A 15142-nucleotide genomic window follows, 5' to 3' on the forward strand; every position below is an offset into this window, starting at 1 on the left:
TGTCAGCTACATAGCTAACTGGCAAGGATATTAAAAAGAACAGGAAATATAGGACTTGCCATTGGTATTCATAATAATGGAATGTTCGGGAGAAGAGGCGGGAAAAAAATCTCTGTCTTATTAGGTTTTGCTATAGTAATGCTATAACAACCTCCCTAAAACCCAGTGGGATTAAAACAACATTTAGGTATCTGTTGATCAGCTGGAAGTGGGCTGATCCAGGTTGGTCTCACATGGGCTTGGCTCCAAGCTTCAGTCTGGGTCCTGGTCTTGCTTATTTGTCTCCCATCTTCCTTGGACTGGTAGGCTAGCCAGGACTTTCTCTTACACCAGTTGCAGAAGCATACAAGAATAAGATGAACCACACATGGACATTTCACTCTTCACTTGTGACACTTCTGATAACATTCTATTGATCAATGCAAGTTGCAAGATCACACCCAAAGTTAAGGTAGTTATTATCGGAAGGACTCTCATCCCAGGACCCTCGAAAGTGTCACTGAATCATGACATTGGGCTCAAAACCCAGATTTCATGGACTACATCAATTCTGAGTTTACCTCTTCTTGATTTGGAGACAAAAGAACTAAGAAGACAAGTGATATGCCCCTTCCACACTTTAAACACAATAGTGGAACAGGGGTAAGACCCCTCTTTAAAAAGGAAAGCATGGGAGATACACAGTTACCACTAATCATAGCAAGTCTGACATTCTACGGGGGAAATAGTGTCAAGTGCCCTTTCCCTGGAGGTAAGAAATGCTCCTTGATCAGGCTCCAGTTCTACCTCTCTGGGTCTGTCTTGTGTCTACTGTTCTCCATCACTTGTGGCTCCACTCGCTAGAAGGTCTTTTTTCCTTTCCAAAGTCCTCTTTGGCCTCTTCTGATTAAGCTGATGGAAAAGAATTGAGCAGCTTTCTCTACCCTCCTGTCTCTAGAATCTTGGGGGCTCAGAGGACTATATAACTTGAACAATCATTTTTCTTAATGTCCATCAATTATTTTGACAGTAGAAATCTCTCAAAAGCTGTGTGGGTTTTCTATGGGTATCATTCACAACAACTCCATGCACCAAAAAAAAAAAAAAAAAAAAAAATCTGCAATTATTTCCAACACATGCCTCTCTCTATTTGTTGTTCAGTTGATAAGTCATGTCCAACTCTTTGCAACCCCATGAAATGCAGCATGCCAGGCTTCCCTGTCCTTCACTATCTCCTAGAGTTTGCTCAAACTCATGTCCATTGAGTCAGTGATACCATCCAACCATCTTATCCTCTGTCACCTCCTTCTCCTCCTGCCTTCAGTCTTTCCCAGCATCAGGGTCTTACCAATGAATGGACTCTTCACATCAGGCCAAAGTATTGGAGCTTCAGCTTCAGCATCAGTCCTTCCAATGAATATTCAGGGTTGATTTCTCTTAGGACTGACTGGTTTGATCTCCTTGCTATATACAGACTCAATTACGAGTACTTCAACCTCATCAGACTTCTGTAGGACTATTCTCTAATCTTTTTGTAAGACTTTCTGTTCAGCTGAAAAATACACTAGGCACTACATTATTTCTTTCGTTAGTTAAATAAAGAGCATGGTAGCCATTCCTCTGATTTGGTTTTCAAATTAAGGACACAGCTTCCTGTCAGCACCACAGATTTAATGTTTTCACAGAGTCTCTATCATACTGGCTATATCTTCCATTTTCTAAGATCTCATTTTATTTCCAACATTAAGATTTCTGGACTTTCCACATTCCCTCAAAATGCTGCTTGTAAAAAGCCAGCTGTTTTCTGAGTTCTTCTCTTTGTCAGAGCTCATCAAATGGAGTTAAAGCAACAGTTCAGGCTTTCAACATCTTGCCATAGGTCTCCTACCACAAATGCACACATTCATTAGGCTCATCAACCACCTTCCAGAATATGGCAGGCAACAGCTTATCTATGTCTGGCTCTGCGCAACATGGGTTTTCCAAGTTGTTTTATTAGTTTGGGTTGATTGTTTGCTTGTTTTTTGCTATTTTATTCTAGCTGGCTATAGTAGTTCGTATATCAATGACTGTCTGTTTCCCAAACCACTAACACATAGTTTAGAGCGGCAAGAATACATGGAAGAACTGTACAAGAAAGATCTTCACAACCCAGATAATCATGATGATGTGATCACTAATCTAGAGCCAGACATCTTGGAATGTGAAGTCAAGTGGGCCTTAGGAAGCATCACTATAAACAAAGCTAGTGGAGGTGATGGAATTCCAGTTGAGCTCTTTCGAATCCTGAAAGATGATGCTGTGAAAGTGCTGCACTCAATATGCCAGCAAGTTTGGAAAACTCAGCAGTGGCCACAGGACTGGAAAAGGTCAGTTTTCATTCCAATCCCAAAGAAAGGCAATGCAAAAGAATGCTCAAACTACCGCGCAATTGCACTCGCCTCACATGCTAGTAAAGTAATGCTCAAAATTCTCCAAGCCAGGCTTCAGCAAGATGTGAACCGTGAACTCCCTGATGTTCAAGCTGGTTTTAGAAAAGGCAGAGGAACCAGAGATCAAATTGCCAACATCCACTGGATCATGGAAACAGCAAGAGAGTTCCAGAAAAACATCTATTTCTGCTTTATTGACTATGCCAAAGCCTTTGATTGTGTGGATCACAAGAAACTGTGGAAAATTCTGAAAGAGATGGGAATACCAGACCACCTAACCTGCCTCTTGAGAAATCTGTATGCAGGTCAGGAAGCAACAGTTAGAACTGGACATGGAACAACAGACTGGTTCCAAATAGGAAAAGGAGTACATCAAGGCTGTATATTGTCACCCTGCTTATTTAACTTCTATGCAGAGTACATCATGAGAAATGCTGGACTGGAAGAAATACAAGCTGGAATCAAGATTGCCAGGAGAAATATCAATAACCTCAGATATGCAGATGACACCACCCTTATGGCAGAGAGTGAAGAGGAGCTAAAAAGCCTCTTGATGAAAGTGAAAGAGGAGAGTGAAAATGTTGGCTTAAAGCTCAACATTCAGAAAACGAAGATCATGACATCCAGTCCCATCACATCATGGGAAATAGATGGGGAAACAGTGGAAACAGTGTCAGACTTTATTTTTTGGGGCTCCAAAATCACTGCAGATGGTGACTGCAGCCATGAAATTAAAAGACGCTTACTCCTTGGAAGAAAAGTTATGACCAACCTAGATAGTATATTCAAAATCAGAGACATTACATTGCCGACTAAGGTCCGTCTAGTCAAGGCTATGGTTTTTCCTGTGGTCATGTATGGATGTGAGAGTTGGACTGTGAAGAAGGCTGAGTGCCGAAGAATTGATGCTTTTGAACTGGTGTTGGAGAAGACTCTTGAGGGTCCCTTGGACTGCAAGGAGATCCAACCAGTCCATTCTGAAGGAGATAAGCCCTGGGATTTCTTTGGAAGGAATGATGCTAAAGCTGAAGCTCCAGTACTTTGGCCACCTCATGCGACGAGTTGACTCATTGGAAAAGACTCTGATGCTGGGAGGGATTGGGGGGCAGGAGGAGAAGGGGATGACTGAGGATGAGATGGCTTGATGGCATCACGGATTTGATGGACGTGAGTCTGAGTGAACTCCGGGAGATGGTGATAGACAGGGAGGCCTGGGGTGCTGCAATTCATGGGGTTGCAAAGAGTCGGACACGACTGAGCGACTGAACAGAACTGAATGAGAGTAACTGATTTTCAGTACTGATTTCTGTCTTTATCATTTATCTACTATGATGTTCCATAATAAACTATCTCAAAATTCAGCGGCTTTTACAATAATCATATGTCAATGTGTATACATCTGTGTGTTGCCTGGGGATCAGCTGATTCAGACTGGTCTCAGGAGGGCTCAACTCCAAGATACAAGTTGGGCCCAAAGCTGTTCTGTGTGTCCCTTAGTCTCTTTAGACAATCAGGCTAGCCAGTTGACAGAGAAGTCTCAACCACATTTTTGACATTGATGATAGAGGCCCTGGCATATTTACATTCTCTATTTGAATTCCGTCCTATAACATTACTTTGGCCAAAGCAGGTTAGATATCAGACCCTATAATAGCTTTCTATTGATGCGCCTAACAAATTACCACAAACTCAGTGGCCTAAAATAATACAAGTTTATTATCTAACAGTTCTATAGGTCAGAAGTGAGACACAGGTCTTGTGGGGCTAAAATCAAAGTATCGATAGGACTGTGCTCCTTACCAGAGGCTCTAAGGAAGAATCTACTTCCAACTTTGCTCAAACTGCTGGTAAAATGCCATTTCTTGTGGTTGCAGGACGAGACTCCTGTTTTTCTTCTGACTGTCAGACAGGGACCCGCCTTTGTCCAAGAGGCTGCCCACATTCCTTCTCATGCTTTGAGTCTCTACAGCTTCCTCTTGCGCTGTATTTCTTCTGCCACACTTCTATTTCTGCCAAAAATTTCTCTATTTTAAAGGGTTCTTATAAAATTGGGCTCACCAGATAATGTAGGATCCTCTCCTTCATTTGAAATCTGGAGCCTTAATTTCATCTGCAAAGTTCCTCCACATCTATGCCTAGACTCATGTTTACTTGAATAGCCAGTGGACCTTGAATTTGGTCTACTGCAGCCCCCAAATCAAGGGGCATAGACACAGCATCTGCCCCCCAAGGCATGGCAAGCCAGCATCATGGGGTGAGCAAAAATAGTCTTTCAGAAATAAGGTAGAAAGAGAGTGAACATATTTGAAAAATCAAAATCAGAGTTTAGGGATTTTCCTGGTGGTCCACTGGTGAAGAAGCCACCTGCCAACCCAGGGGATACAGGTTCATTCCCTGGTCTGGGAAGGTTCCACATGCCACGAGACAACTAAGCCCATGCACCACAACTACTGAGCCTGTGGACTGCATCCACGGAAGATTGTGCACCCGAGAGCTGAGCGCTACCACAAGAGGACCCACAGCAACAAGAAGCCCACGCAGCTCCACTAGAGAGTAGCCCCCACTCATGGCAGCTAGAGAGAGCCCAAGTGCAACAACAAAGAACTCGTGTGCCACAACAAAGACCCAGTGCAGCCAAAAATAAAATGTATTAAACCAGAGGTTAGCAAACCTTTCCTGCCAAAGGCCAGACAGTAAATGTTTTAGGCTTTGTGAAATACAGTCTCTGCCATAACTATTTAACTCTCCTTTATAACTCAAAAGCAGCCATAGGCAATGTGCAAATGAATAGGCATGATTGTGTTATAATAAAACTTTATTTACAAGGACAGACGGCAGGCCAGATTTGGCCCACGGGCTATGGTTGTCAACTCCTGATCTAAACCACTAGAGTTCCTCACCAGGATCCCTCCCCTATAATAAAACACCCTGATGATAGATCAAGTCTGGAAATATCAAGTGGGCTCCAAAGATAACAAAACAAAACAAAAAAATATGAGTTCCTTATCACAGAGATTGATTTTTACCCTGGACGGCTTTTCACCTAAAAGCTCTCTTCAAATAGGTACATTCTATCCTTTAAAGTGGGGTTTACAAACTGAAATATTGCACTTGATTATCTGTCAATAAGCTACACCATGCAAGATTGCACTGGGCACTCATAACCAAGTCATCTTTTAATGACTTTAATGTTTTCAGAAAACATTCCTGAATGTTCAGGAAACAGTGGACGTGTTACGTCCCACCTTGGTGGCTAAGTCAGGGGTAATCTAAGGTGGCTAAGTCTACTGTTGACACACAGAGGTTGTGTACCTATGTAGGGATTGGCCCCATAGATTGGGCTCAGTAGAGGCACAACACTCTTATTTAGAGTTTTCATCATATGCCCTTGGGAATGGGAAGGGCATCCTGAAATAGCAAATACTTGTCTTATGAAGAGACACGGTGTCAGAAACCTTAAGAGTCCTCCAGAGTTCAGTTGAGTTCAGCCTGATCAACACTAAACAGCTATGAGCATCTACCGTGTGTCTAACATGGGGCTAAAAAATAAAAATGACCACCAGGTCCTTTGTGTGGCCACACTGGGTCCGGCTGGAAGGGCTGAGGTGGGCTGAACAGAGCCTCCTTGCATTCATCATCCTAATTATTTGACTTTCTTGAGCATCTGCTTATGGAGTGTTAAGCATTTTCTCTATAACAGCTGATTAAAAGATTGCTATTACTGAAGAAAACACAGATTTAAAAACAAAAGCAATTAGTAGCTTTTATCCATCATCAAGGAATTAAACAATTGGCACCAAGTAGGACAGCTCAATTTCTTTAGATATCTGAGGCCTAAATAGTTTAATTGGGGAAGCATGTTAAAAGGGATGGAATGACATTCATTATGGATTAAGTTAATACATTTCAGACCCATCACATGGCTTAATTTAACAAATTCCACATCTTACTGTTTGGCAGGAAATGGCATCTCATGAACATCATTACCAGTCAGTCTGACTTGAGTTAGTTGAAAAAGCTGACTCCATCTGAAAACCGTTAATCTTAATAATAGTGTACGTGGCCTTGGCAAAACCCTCTGTATGTTTGAGAAGCTTAGGACTCTACTGACACCCTCCCAGAGGCCCTCCTCTCCCACAACACTGCTCTAAACCAGGATGGAAGGAGTATTAGTCACCTTTCAGTTAAACCCATCTGAAACAGAGCAGGCTCAGTCCACTGCTGGGAAAACTGAATGTGTCCTACCACGATTACCTCTAAACCTTTAACAAGTTTATAACACTGAGTTATAACATGTACTTGTTTCTATGTCATCATTTGATTATATTCTTTTGATATAGGAAAGGAGAAGAGAAATTTGGTGAAAATAATACAAACCACTACTTATTATTATTATTGACCATCTACTATGAGCCAGGGAATCTACCTAAACTAACTTCTTTACTTCTCAAAATTCCTGTGCAAGGTTGATATTGCTACTCCTAGTTTGCTGGCAAGGAGATTGAGTCTGGATAGAGCTAAATCATTTGGCAGTGGTCACACCTGGGAGAGGCAGTAAAAGTGTTACTCAGTCTTGTCTGACTCTTTGCGACCCCATGGACTGTAGCCTGCCAGGATCCTGTGTCCATGGAATTCTTCAGGCAAGAATACTGGAGTGGGTTGCCATTCCCTTCTCCAGGGGATCTTCCTGACCCAGGGATCGAACCCAGGTCTCCTGAATTGTAGGCAAATTCTTTACCATCTGAGCCACTAGGAAAGCCTTAAGACAGGCAGGAAACCAACCAAATCTTATCGATTCCAGTTCTTCAGATTTATACTTTCCAGTCCACCTAGTAGCCCTTCGAGAAGAATTGGGGCTTTACTGGAATGCTTGAAGCAATCAATCCCCCTTTAGATGCCAATCAAAAGGTGCCATTTACAACTTGCATGGATCATACTGGGTTGAAAGTGAAGTCGTTCAGTCATGTCCAACTCTTTGCGACCCTATGGACTGTAGCCTACTAGGTTCCTCCATCCATGAGATTTCCCAGACAAGGATACTGGAGTGGGTTGCTATTTCCTTCTCCAGGAGATCTTCCCGACCCAGGGATTGAACCTGAGTCTCCCTCATTGTAGGCAGACGCTTTACCGTCTGAGCCACCAGGGACATCTCAAATGCCAGTTACCATTAGAGAGGATTCTCCTAACTTTCCCCTCTACTCTGTGGGAAAACATGCATGAGGAATTTCACATGTGAACTCTAAGTGTAAGTGTGTGTTACAAACAGAAATAGAGGCAGGCTGCAGCTGCTCGTGTCCTGCAGGTCATGGGCCGTAGAACTTCTGGCCTACCTTGAGGCAGTCCAGATGAAAGTATAAGGAAGGTACTGGGTATAAGACAGGATACAAGGATGTATTGTACAACAACGGGGAATAGAGTCCATGTTTTGTAATAACTATAAATGCAGTGTAACCTTTATAATTATACAAAAATTTTAAAAATAAAATTAAAGAAATGAGAGAAAATTAATTCAAACAGATACATGAACTCCAATGTTTACAGCAGCACTGTTTACAATAACCAAGACATAGAAGCAATCTAAAAGTCTATCCACATGAATGGATAAAGATGTGGTATAGATAGTCAATGGAATATTACTCAGCCACAAAAAAGAATGAAATAATACCATTTGCAGCAACATGGATGGACCTAGAGATTATCAAACTAAGTGAAGTAAGTCAGACAGAGAAAGACAAGTATCATATGATATCATTTATATGTGGAATCTAAAATATCATACAAATGAACTTCTTTACAAAACAGACACGGATTCACAAACCTAGAAAAGAAACGCATGATTACCAATGGAGACGGGGAGGAGGGACAAATTAGGAGTTTGGTTTTAGCAGACACAAAATAGATAAACAACAAGGTCCTACTGTATAGCACAGGGAGCTATTTTCAGTATCTTGTAATAACCTGTAATATAAAAGAATATATATATATATTTAGAAATTATATATATATGAACTGATATATATGTAACCACATCACTTTGCTATACACCAGAAACTAACACAACATTGTAAATCAACTCTGCTGTGATTTTTAAAACATTTTTTAAAAAGAAATGTATAGAAAAACTAGTATTATATATGGTTTGTATGTTTTCAGTCTCTCAGTTGTGTCCCACTCTTTGTGGCCACATGGACTGTAGCCTGCCAGGCTCCTCTGTCCATGGAATTTTCCAGGCAAGAATACTGGAGCAGGTTGCCATTTCCTACTCCAGGGAATCTTTCAGACCCAGGGATCAAACTCAAGTCTTCTGTGTCTCCTGCATTGGTAGGCAGATTCTTTGCCACTAGCGCCACCTGGGAAGCCTATATACAGTTTATTATTGTCAAATCCTACTGACCATGATAATAAATTATAAAAATTTGCCTTAAGGAAATAATCAAGCTTCTCCAAATTGCTTCATAGAAATAAAATTTAAAAAGTGTTGCATTAAGATATATTTTTTAAAAGTATCAGGAAGGTAAAATTCAGCTATTTCAGCCTTTCCTCCTGCTTAAGTTTCTCACATGTGAGTCTAACTGTGCTACCTACAAACAACCACAATATCTCTGTGCCTGCAACAAGAAGCATTTATTTCCAGCTCACTGACCTGCAGTCATTTTGGGTGACCCTGACTAAGGTCTAGGTTTTGCTTGCTGCTGTACTGAGCTAGCGGAGAAGGCAATGGCACCCCACTCCAGTACTTTTGCCTGGAAAATCCCATGGATGGAGGAGCCTGGTAGGCTGCAGTCCATGGGGTTGCTAAAAGTCGGGCACAACTGAGTGACTTCACTTTCACTTTTGACTTTCATGCATTGGAGAAGGAAATGGCAACCCACTCCAGTGTTCTTGCCTGGAGAATCCCAGGGACGGGGGAGCCTGGTGGGCTGCCGTCTATGGGATCGCACAGAGTCGGACACGACTGAAGCGACTTGGCAGCAGCAGCAGCAGTGCTGAGCTAGGCTGGTGTCTGAGCTCTGGGCCCTAGTATGAACTTGGGAGCTGAGGGCATCGTGGTGATGTCAGTGAGCCTTAGGCAGGTTTCTGGTCTGCTTAACATGCCTCTCATGATTCTGGGGCCAGTGGGTTATTTCTGCTCACAGAGATGGACCAAGAGTCAATGGGACAAGAAAAAGAAGGCGATGCTCTTAAGGGTCAAAATGGATACTCACTTCTCACACGTCTTGGGCCAATCTATCCCATGTCTTGGGCTGAACAGATCACTGACCTGAAAAGGAAATTACAGTTCTCTTTTGTCTGCCTCTAAGGCTGGGACCCCAGAAGGTGGGTGAAGGGTCCCCAGTCTTAACTGTCTCCTTCCTCGATCATCATCCCACACTCAGTGGTCCTTCCCTACTCTCAGAGCCCATGCAGAGACAGACGATGCCCACACCTCACTTTTATCATCACAGTCAGTGGCTATCTTCCATCCATTGGTGGGCCTTTATACTACTTCAACTGTGTGCCAGATGCTGCTCTAGGATTTGGAAGTTGAAGATACCAAATTCATACATCAAACACTGTAGGAGATGACCATCTAATTGGTGAGGCAAACATATGTGAAAGAATCATAATTTTTAGAAGAACTAATAATTATCAGTCCTTGACATGCTGGACATTATTCTAAGTTGTTTTTCATGTATTAAATCATTGAATGCCGACAACTCTGTGAGGTTGGTCCTACTATTATTCTCCCTCCCATTTTTTTTTATAAATCAGATGAGAAACTGAATCAGAGATAAATAATTTGCCCTCGATCACACAGCCATTAAGTAGGAGAGCCAGGATTTGAACTTGGGGAGTCTGGATCAGAGTCTATGTGCTAGGGCACAATGATGTTCAGTCACTAAGTCATGTCTGACTGTAGCCCGCCAGGCTTCACTGTCACTCACCATCTCCTGGAGCTTGCTCAAACTCAAACTCATGTCCACTGAGACAGTGATGCTGTCTAACCATCTCATGCACTGTCATCCCCTTCTCCTGCCTTCAATCTTTCCCAGCATCAGTGTCTTTTCCATTGAGTCAGCTCCTCACATCAGGTGCTCATAATATTGGATCTTTAATATCAGTCCTTCCAGTGAATATTCAGGGTTGATTTCCTTTAGGATTCACTGATTTGATCTCCTTGCTGTTCAAGGGACTCTCAAGAGTCACAGTGAAAACTCTGATGAACTTCTATCAAAATGTGCTAAGAGCTAAAAGACATTCAAACCTGGTGCTTTTGGGAACAGGGAGAGAGACAGTAGCTAACTATGTCTACAGAACATTTTCACGAAGAAAACAGCCCTTGGACTGAGGTCAGGAAAGAAAGGATTTGCACATGTAGATAAGTAAGAGGACAGAAGTTTCCATTAGAGAGTGGAATTCAGAGTTCACTGTGTCAGGAGCTGAGGATAATGCAGTCCTTTTATTTGGCAAGATGAACTGGTTTGTGATCCTTCAGGCTTACAGCCATTTATTAGAAGAAAGTTTCAAATGCTGGAAAACTGGAGAAAGAAGGAAACTAAAACATATAGATGATACTCAAGCACAGCAGTCCACCCAGAAATGAATGATTGAATATATGTGGAAAATATTTTGCTCCTGTGGAAATTTGCCCAAATTCAGCCTTCTGTGTTATGGTTAGATGGGTCGTAGCCAAGGATGGGTCTTTGCCAACCATTTAGGTTCAATCGAATGCAAATTTATCTGTGATTGAGCAAAACAGAATAAATAAAATAACCAAACCCATTAGGAGGTACTTTTAAGGGCCTGAATCATTAAAGAATACTGCTGAGTTGATTAAAAAGTAGAGAAAAATCATCTGAAATGAGTTTCCACTTAGATAGAGATGAGCTAAATAATTTAGCTTAGTTTGAGGTGACTTCATTCATTCATTAATTTAACAAACATTAAAAAAAAGTCTTGAGCAGTTACTCTGATTCAGGCTCCATTCCAGCCTCTGGGCATGCAATGGCAAACTGAAAGACTAAGAGTTGCCTTCCTGGAACTCACATCTATTGAAGGACTGAACTGAATGAGGAGGTACTCAGTCGGACATCCATCAGTAAGTGGACTTGATTCCATGTACAGATGTATGAAGCACACATCTCTCAGGGAGACCAGTTTCTTAAATTGTTGGAAGAGAGATTACTTAATGTGAGAGCATCCTCTGTGCTTTGAGTGTTTGGGGATGGGGGTGGAAGTCCTTGCGCTCAGCCTCATATTCATGCTCTATTCCTCTCTCCTTGGCTACATGGGATCTGGACCACTGAGAAACCATTCACAAAACTACTTCACCAGATTGACAGTCAACAAAATGGTCCTGCAGTGTGAGCGGGCCAAAGCACCTTTAATGGGCTCCTTCTGCAAATTCCAGACTGACTGGGTAACAGACACAGTTGGGCAGCTAAACAACATATCAGCTTTGTTTCTGAAGACTGTTTTGGCAAACCACTGGGCTTACTTCTATTTTTACCTCTGAACTGAACTTACCCACTCAAGCTGCACCAGGAGCTCTGTGCCGGGAAGTAGGTCAGAGACCAAATTTACATTTTTTATTATAAATAGTAGTATCATTTTCATTATTTTGCTGTAGTTTTAACCTTCTTTAGCAGGGAAAGTGCACCTCAACTGTGACACAGGGGGATTCACAGAAGACAGGGCACTGCTCTATAAAAGGAGGGGATATGGTCTGGTACCTTCGGGTAGTTCTCCCAATCAGGTCAAGAGTTTTTTTTAAATTAACTAATGTATTTTGATTAGAGGCTAATTAAAATACTGTGGTGGTTTTTGCCATACAGTGATATGAATCAGACAGTATATTAAAAAGCAGAGACATTACTTTGCCTACAAAGGTCAGTCTAGCCAAGGCTATGGTTTTTCCACTAGTCATGTATGGATGTGAGAGTTGGACTATTAAGAAAGCTGAGCGCCAAAGAATTGATGGTTTTGAGCTGTGGTGTTGGAGAAGGCTTTTGAGAGTCCCTTGGACTGCAAGGAGATCCAACCAGTCTATCCTAAAGGAGATCAGTCCTGAGTGTTCATTGGAAGGACTGATGCTAAAGCTGAAACTCCAATACTTTGGCCACCTGCTGCAAAGAGCTGACTCATTTGAAAAGACCCTGATACTGGGAAAGATTGAAGGTGGGAGGAGAAGGGCACAACAGAGGATAAGATGGTTGGATGGCATCACCGACTCAATGGACATGAGTTTGGGTAAACTCTGGGAGTTGGCGATGGACAGGGAGGCCTGGCGTGCTGCAGTCCATGGGGTTGCAAACAGTTGGACAGGACTGAGCGACTGAACTGAACTGAACTGACATGAATCAGCCACGGGTGTACAAGTGTCCCCCATCCTGAACCCCCCTCCCATCTTCCTCCCCATCCCATCTTTCAGAGTTGTCCCAGTGCACCGACTTTGAGTGCCCTGTTGCATGCATCAAACCTGGACCGGTGATCTATTTCACATATGGTAATATACATGTTTCAATGCTATTCTCTCAAATCATCCCACCCTCACCTTCTCCCACATTGTCCAAAAGTCTGTTCTTTATATCTGTGTCTCTTTTGCTGTCTTGCATATAGGGTCATCGTTACCATCTTTCTAAATTCCATATATATGCATTCATTTACTATATTGGTGTTTTTCTTTCTGACTTACCACTCTCTCTGTATAATAGGCTCCGGTTTCATCCACCTCATTAGAACTGATTCAAATGATTACCTAGCTGAGTAATATTCCATTGTGTCTATGTACCACAGCTTTCTTATCCATTCTTCTGCCGATGGGCATCTAGGTTGTTTCCATGTCCAAAATATTGTAAACAGTGCTGTGATGAAGACTGGGATACATTTGTCTCTTTCAATTCTGGTTTCCTCGGTGTGTATCCCCACCAGTGGGATTGCTGGGTCATATGGCAGTTCTATGTCCAGTTTTTTAAGGAATCTCCACACTGTTCTCCATAGTGGCTGTACTAGTTTGCATTCCCACCAACAGTGTAAGATGGTTCCCTTTTCTCTGCACCCTCTCCAGCATTTATTGTTTGTAGACTTTTTGATAGCAGCCATTCTGACTGGGTCAAGAGTTTTGAAAGTCTCTAGTTTATTACAGGGCTTTCCAGGTGGTAGTAGTGGTAAAGGACTGGCCTGCCAATGCAGGAGACTTAAGAAATGCAGGTTTCATCCCTGGTTCAGGAAGATCTCCTGGAGGAGAGCATGGCAACCCACTCCAGTATTCTTGCCTGGAAAATCCCATGGAAAGAGGAGCCTGGTGGGATACAATCCATAGGGTCAAAAAGAGTCAGACACAACTGAATCAACACAGCAAGCCTGCAGTTTATTATAAATTTGACCTCAGCTCTGTCCCAGGCTCTAAACACACAGTGATGAACAAGTTAGACCAGAGTTCTGCCCTTATGGAGGATTAGACTAGACCTAAATGGCTTTCTCTCGCATGCCTCCTCTTTCCTATTTGTAGGATTGGTAAGAAGTCATGCTGGCTAGTCAGACTTTATTTTGGGGGACTCCAAAATCACTGCAGATGGTGATTGCAGCCATGAAATTAAAAGACACTTACTTCTTGGAAGAAAAGTTATGACCAAGCTAGATAGCATATTGAAGAGCAGAGACATTACTTTGTCAACAAAGGTCTGTCTAGTCAAGGCTATGGTTTTTCCTGTGGTCATGTATGGATGTGATAGTTGGACTGAGAAAAAAGCTGAGCACCGAAGAAATGATGCTTTTGAACTGTGGTGTTGGAGAAGACTCTTGAGAGTCCCTTGGACTGCAAGGAGACCCAACCAGTCCATCCTAAAGGGGATAAGTCCTGGGTGTTCATTGGAATGGCTGATGCTGAAGCTGAAACTCCGATACTTTGGCCACCTCATGTGAAGAGTTGACTCATTGGAAAAGATCCTGAGGCTGGGAGAGATTGGGGGCAGGAGGAGAAGGGGACGACAGAGGATGAGATGGCTGGATGGCATCACCGACTCAATGGACATGACTTTGGGTAAACTCTGGGAGTTGGCGATGGACAGGGAGGCCTGGCGTGCTGCGATTCGTGGGGTTGCAAAGAGTCGGACACGACTGAGTGACTGAACTGAACTGAACTGATGCTGGCTAGAGCAGAAGGCGGCATCAAGTACATCAGCAACAAGGGGAACGACGGAGAGAAAGAAGAAGAAAGAACTAGCACCTCAGTGTTAAATTGCTTCCCCAGCAGATACACACCGTGAATTCCTGCATTAACTATGAAGCTGCTCAGAGATGGACAACAAGAGCAACTGGCCAGCCAGGAAGAGGTACTGAAGTTAACAGTGATTCTCTGGGCTCAAAGGCAGGGCAATAAAGCAGGTCACCAGCTGCCCCCCTCTCCGGAGGATGGGGCTGTATATCTTGGTTTACAAGACAACTCCCTGGGACTCCAAGCACCGTAATCTTGAGGTACTACTCATTCCTTCAGAGTGATTTCTGCCTTCTAAAAGGTTCTCCACAGCTGCCCAGCACCATGCTCTCCAAACAAGAGCCACACGTGACTGAAAGCAGACAGCTCCCTGGTTTCCATCACCACAGGAAGAGCACTAATGGGCTCAGGCGTGGGATGGCCCATCATCCCTAGCAATCTGGGTCCTTTCTAAAGGAAACACCACCTGACATCCTGCCCACTTGAGATATGTCACAGGAGGGCTTCAATCCATAGAAATCGAGGTTGGTGAAAA

The sequence above is a fragment of the Capricornis sumatraensis genome, chromosome 21, assembly GCF_032405125.1.
Source record: "Capricornis sumatraensis isolate serow.1 chromosome 21, serow.2, whole genome shotgun sequence".
In the NCBI taxonomy this organism is placed as follows: domain Eukaryota; kingdom Metazoa; phylum Chordata; class Mammalia; order Artiodactyla; family Bovidae; genus Capricornis; species Capricornis sumatraensis.